A 6,002-nucleotide genomic window follows, 5' to 3' on the forward strand; every position below is an offset into this window, starting at 1 on the left:
TTATTTTGCTAGTCCCTTCTCCATTTACTAGGCCAACTTTTTTGGGGAAGTTAGCCATTTCTCTTTGTTGCCATTTTGATCATGTTTCCTAGGTTGGTTGTTGGTTTTCCTTTCTGGATATTTTCTTCTTTTGTCTTTCTAGGGATATTCTTCTTTTGTCTTTTTTCCATTGGTCCCCCTCCTCGACTTGTTTATGTTGTTCCTACTATTTTTTTTGCAACTTCTCACAAAGTGGCCATATTCATGACATGCGTTGCATTTAAATGGAAGTTGGTTGCACTAAGATCTAATTCTACATCCTGGGATGAGGGTGATGTGTGATTTCATCCATGCTCAACATGGAGTTGACATGTGTCCTTTAATAAGAATAAAATCAAAGTTCTAAGAATAAACAACTTATAATAAAATAAAAAATATTAAATCATTTATTATAAATTAATTTGAAAACTCAGGTAAATTGAGATTTTGTTTAAACATAAATGGGTATCAATATCAATTTAAAATAAAAACAGAAAAATGAAGTTGTATTATGCAAATTGGAAATGGGTATCAATATCAATTTCAAAATAAAAACAGAAAAATGAAGTTGTATTATACAAATTGGATTACTAACTTCTGCATTTTTGAATAAGATAGTTGGATAAGCTCATTTGACAATGACAAATTAATAAAAGAAAGAAAGAAAAATATTAAAAAAAAAAGGAAAGAAAGATACATTTATTCTTATAATATTTTAAGAAAAAAATCCTTAAAGTCGAGTCATAAGATCACTAAAAGGAAAGAACCACACCATCTGACAGCAATGAAGTTTAAGTTTTTGAGAGCTCAAGCAACACAAACAATGAAGATTCCACATACTACAATTAAATCTAACTAATGGCTCTTTGTGTTGGCTTGCGGGGTTAAAGTCTTTCATATGTGTCTGGTTGGCTTAATAGAAATCAACTCCCTGGGTTTCTATCTCCAAGGTTGACATGATAGAAATGCAAGGATGGCTTCACATCCATCTGTCAAGATTGGGAGTCAAACCTTTTGTTAGAAGTGTTGAACTTGAGGAAAGGTTTCCATCTCAACGGATTTAATCCCTCTCGACACATGATAGATCCGGATTTAGACGGATCTAAGTTAATCGTAGTCCACCTTGTGGATGTGAGACCATTTATCCAAGATTAGATTTATGGTTGCTAGAAGTACTTTATCTAGATCCACTTCCACACATATCTGTGCATAGGAAAATAAACCCTCATGCGGCTTGGCTCTATCAATATATTTTCCCAAGGCATTATCAATGCTTTTGAAAGTGGTGTCATTCCAACAATGCAAAGGAAGGAAAGGGAGTTGCACCCAAAATAAAATTTCCTACGTCACGTCACTTTTGGGATTAAAATCTATAATTCAGTGATCTAGATATAACCCTTGAGCACCCATAAAGTATGGACCACTTTGGAAAATCAAGTCTTAATTTGCCTTATTTTTGAAGAAGAAGGTAAGAAAACCCTTCCCACAAAAGGAGGATGAGACAATACCCTTGATCTTTGGCTTCCAAATTTTCTCACCCAAATCTTCACATAATATGGGGAAGGCTAGATCCCCATGAACTAACTAGGTCGTACTCTGAAAGTTACAAAGCTTGAGATCTCTCTTGGGGGCATAGACTCCATGTTAGGTATTTACTCTAGCTTCTTAACAAAGAGGGTCAACTTCGCCTTTTGGTATTTCGACCTGTTGGCTATGATATTGAGGAAGGTTGACCCCCATAACTTGTCACCACCCTACTTCAGAAATGATATTGAGGAAGGTTGACCCCCATAACTTGTCACCACCCTACTTCAGAAAACTCACAGTGATTCATAAACCTTTGAATGCTCTTATTAACATTGCTTTTTAAATCATTAAAATTTATATTATTATTTTAATTTTATTTTGAAAAATTAATATATTTAAAAAATAAGTTTTTTGGGTTTATTTAGCTTTTTTTTAAACTATGGAAAACCTATCATAACTTAGTTGTCAAACCAATAGTGGATTACTGAATGTGAGATGACTCATTAGTGTTATTTATGGAAAACCATGCTATCTAGAATTAACCGCTGGTGGTTCCTAATGGAAGAGGCTTTCGCTATTGTCAAATACCTCTAAATCCTAGGTGGTTAACTTACTTCCTTAAGTCCAAAAAAATCAAACTCTTAACCAAATAAAAATAATATTAAGACTTACTCCAAATCTATTTTAAATTATTATCTTTATTTTTAATTCTAAATAAATTTTCAATAATAAAAAATTATTAATTCATAACAACCTATCATCTTTGCTCAATACCCCACCATTTTGTGTTACACTTTAGAGTAAAAAAATAAAAGAAAAAACGAAAAAAAATGTACCCCTTAAAAAAGGGGTCCCGCATCAAGTAGGGATAGTAGAGTCAACCTCTTAGTTTGAAAAAGAGGTTAATCTTAGCAAGTAAGTATTTCAGGGGTCCCTTCAGATTCCCTCTTTTACTTGACTAAAACCTCACCTCTTCCTAAGGTCACCTCACTGTAGGGTGAATTGGCAGTGGGCTCAACCAAATAAGTGACTCCCCAGAAATCTTGAACCCAATAGCCTGTCCTCTCCATGGTGAGTAATGACTCGCCGAAGTTACTGGGGTGTAGTGAGAAGGGGATGGTCACTCCCCGAAAATTTGGAACCAATAGTCAGGCATCTCTACATTGAGTGATAAGGGCTTCACTTAGTTGTTAGAGATGGATGGGTTTTAAACCGAGGGTTGTTAAAACCTATGATAAGGCAACGGGACTTCCATCCAGGGTATGGCAATGGGAGGTGGCCAACCACTTGACCTGAACTCGCCTTAAGTAGCCTGATAGGGTTGGTATCTAGAGCTAGCTTGGTACTGATACGGGTTGGTAGCCATGAACCAACATGTACTGAACTCACCTCCGTATCTCCTTAGCTACAGGTTGGTAGCTAGATAAGGGATGGTTGCTCAAGACCCCAACTAGAGGGTTGCAATTGATCATCTACAACATGGTACTATTTTGTTGAAGAACCTTTTCACCCCTCAGGACTTTTCCCCTTGCAGTGTTTTCACCTTGCGCCATATTAGGAGACCCCATCAATTTGCGCCATATTAGGAGACCCCATCAATGCGCTGGTCACCTTTTCACCTCTCAAGACTTTCCCCCTTCACCTTATCGGGAATTTGTTAACTCTTTTAAAAAAAGGCTCAAATCTTGGGGGCATCAAGACTCAAGAAAAAGCCCCATCAAAGATCAAAGCTCAAGGGTGAAGGAGGGGCCATCAAAAATCAACCCTCAAGGCTCAAGGAAGGGCCCCTCAAAACTTCAACCCATCGAGCAAGTTCTTTATTCATTTTAGTAGTCTTACCCGACGGGTTCAAGCCTGGATGGAGTATCAGCTCGGGTGAGAGGAATGAGATTTTTGGAACGTGCAAGGTATCAACCCCCGATCAATGGGATAGTCTGCACTCTCCCTTGAAGCGGAGGAAACTAAGTACCTGTATAAATGATAAAGAGCATATAACGGCGGAGAGAGGGTAGGGAGAAGACTTTGAATCCAGATGCATGTCGCATGAAATTTGTCTCCAGACGGGTCCAAGATGAGCCAACGTGTTTGCTTGGGATCAATTTCTCATAGCACATAAATTTACACCTGTCGAATTCACCATCCAAGATATGATATATAATAACGTTTTAGTGGGAAAAATCGTGTGTGTAATGTTGAGGGTATTGAAGCATTTTAGTTGACAACACAGTGGAGAGGGAAGCCAAAAAGCATATTATCGGAATTGTAGATTAGATTGCCGGTGATCGCAAATCTCAAGTAAAATGCTACATGCCACGAGTTCAGGAGCTGTGGCAATTAAACAAGGTAGTTCAGCTAAGTCACTTACACGAGGCAGTGCAGTCACCCTACTCTGGTGTCTATCGTTAGAATATTACAAGCACGCTGGGATAATGTAAGCACTCAGGCTGATAAAACACAGGAAGTTTGTTTCAAGTACCGCTGTGTTAATAACTCTGATTGGTGATTTACTGTGTAGCAGTTGAATTCGTAGTAGGTGAAGGCAAACAAGCGTAATTATATTTTTCACTTACTATTTCGATGGAATTTTCTCTGATCTGCTTATTTGTTCGTTTCCTGTGTATGCAGCAGCCTTTTGTCTCAACTATTTTGAAACAGATGGAGGGATTGATAATGAAAATTGGGGCGGCTAAATCGTTGGGAGTGACCAGAAATGTAGCAGCAAGTGGACCACTGAAGAGGCAGGTGCGTTTATACAGCGTGCGCTCGTCGGTTGTAAGAATGGGGTCTGAAGGCGAGGAGGAAAGGGCAAGCGCTGGCGAGACGGTGGTACCGGGTGGTACTGGAGGCAAGACCCTCGAAGCCCAGGAACGCCTTGCACAAGGTATAATTATAATTGTTTAACACTGGCATTAATTTAGTGATAAAGCTTATTATAACTGTTTAGCGTTGCCATTAATTTAGTGATAAAGCTTCGTAATTTGTCTTGATATAATGAGCAGATCGAAGCAAAGGTGGGCAGACTAGGAAGGAACAGCTGGGACATGAAGGGTATCAGGAATTGGGGCACAAGGGAGAAAGCCGCAAGGAGCAGCTGGGGCACGAAGGGTTACCAGGAACTCGGGCGCAAGGGCGGAGAGACTCGTAAGGAACAGCTGAGGCACGAAGGGTACCAGGAATTGGGGCGTAAGGGCGGAGAGACTCGTAAGGAACAGCTGAGGCACGAAGGGTACCAGGAATTGGGCCGTAAAGGCGGAGAAGCAAGAAAAGAAGAGCTGGGACACGAAAGGTACCAAGAACTGGGGCGCAAGGGCGGAGAAGTAAGAAAAGAAGTTCTCGGACAGGAACGGTATAAGGAGATGGGCAAGAAAGGAGGAGAGACTGGTAAGGAAAAGCTTGGCTACTAAGTCTATCAAGACTCCAGTAGCAGCAGCAAGGATCAAGGCTACTTAACCGGCTCTACAAGTTAAAAAAGTATCCATTCGTCTGTGTAATCATATATGTGTAATTAAGAGCTTGTCATAATTAGGTTAGTATCACCGAGGGCGATCGAGATTGAATTTTGATGTGGTTTTATCGTCATTAAACGCTGCATTTTGTAATCACCAGCAGCCGCCTCCATAGAATACTCTACTTCTCCTCACTTTTAGTAGTAGCTTGGTAGTAGAAGCTAATTAGGTACCAGCAACGCCGAGTCTTGTTCGGCCACTTGTAGCTATGTATGTGCATATTATTTTGACTTTCTATCCCTCCAATTATTTTGCCCAATTTTTTTTTGCCCAAATTCAGTTGATGAGTTCCATCTTTAAAGACGGCATACTAATTTCTCAGGGCTCAGTTGATGAGTTCCATCTTTAACCCTCTTCATAAAATTTGTATCTTTAACTGTTTTCATAAAATTTGTATCTTCAATCCTTCTCATAAATGAAGTAATTCTACATTTCGCATAAATCAACTAAACCTTCTCATGAACTAATGCCACATTACGCATAAATCAACTAAACCTTCTCATGAACTAATGTTACATTACGCATAAATCAACTAAGTCGCTCAGTTGAGTTTGAACGTCTCGGTATAGAATTTTTAGAACCTCTTTCATAAAATTCGAATCTTCAATCCTTTTCATAAAATTAAAGATTATATCTTCACATAAATCAATTAACTTAAATAAGTCGTTGCATAATGCACAAATCAATTAATTTATATAAATTATACAAGTCGTTGCATTATGCACAAATGCAATATAAGTCGTCGCATTATGCACAAATGCAACCAACTAATTTTCACATTACTACTTCTTTTTCGTCTTCAGACGAAAAACACCTGCTACATTTTTATATATACCACTGCATATATAGAAATGTTCATAGTAATAAGTGTCAATATGGATGTATAGAAATAATATGGATGTATAGAAATGTTCATATCCGTATCAATACGGATATTATCTGTAGAAATGT

General features: G+C 38.4%; 1 pseudogene across 1 annotated transcript; it reads left to right on the plus strand.

Moving 5' to 3' along the window:
* Positions 1–3,997: 3,997 nt before the first annotated feature.
* On the plus strand, positions 3,998–5,330 carry LOC149149646 (uncharacterized; annotated as a pseudogene). The gene is made up of 3 exons (XR_016262530.1): positions 3,998–4,078; positions 4,171–4,426; positions 4,545–5,330. The product of XR_016262530.1 is annotated as an uncharacterized LOC149149646 (transcript).
* Positions 5,331–6,002: the final 672 nt, after the last annotated feature.

Source organism: Pinus tabuliformis, chromosome 9 (genome assembly GCF_031772625.1).
Source record: "Pinus tabuliformis cultivar Carrire ecotype Pingquan chromosome 9, CPIR1, whole genome shotgun sequence".
In the NCBI taxonomy this organism is placed as follows: Eukaryota; Viridiplantae; Streptophyta; class Pinopsida; order Pinales; family Pinaceae; genus Pinus; species Pinus tabuliformis.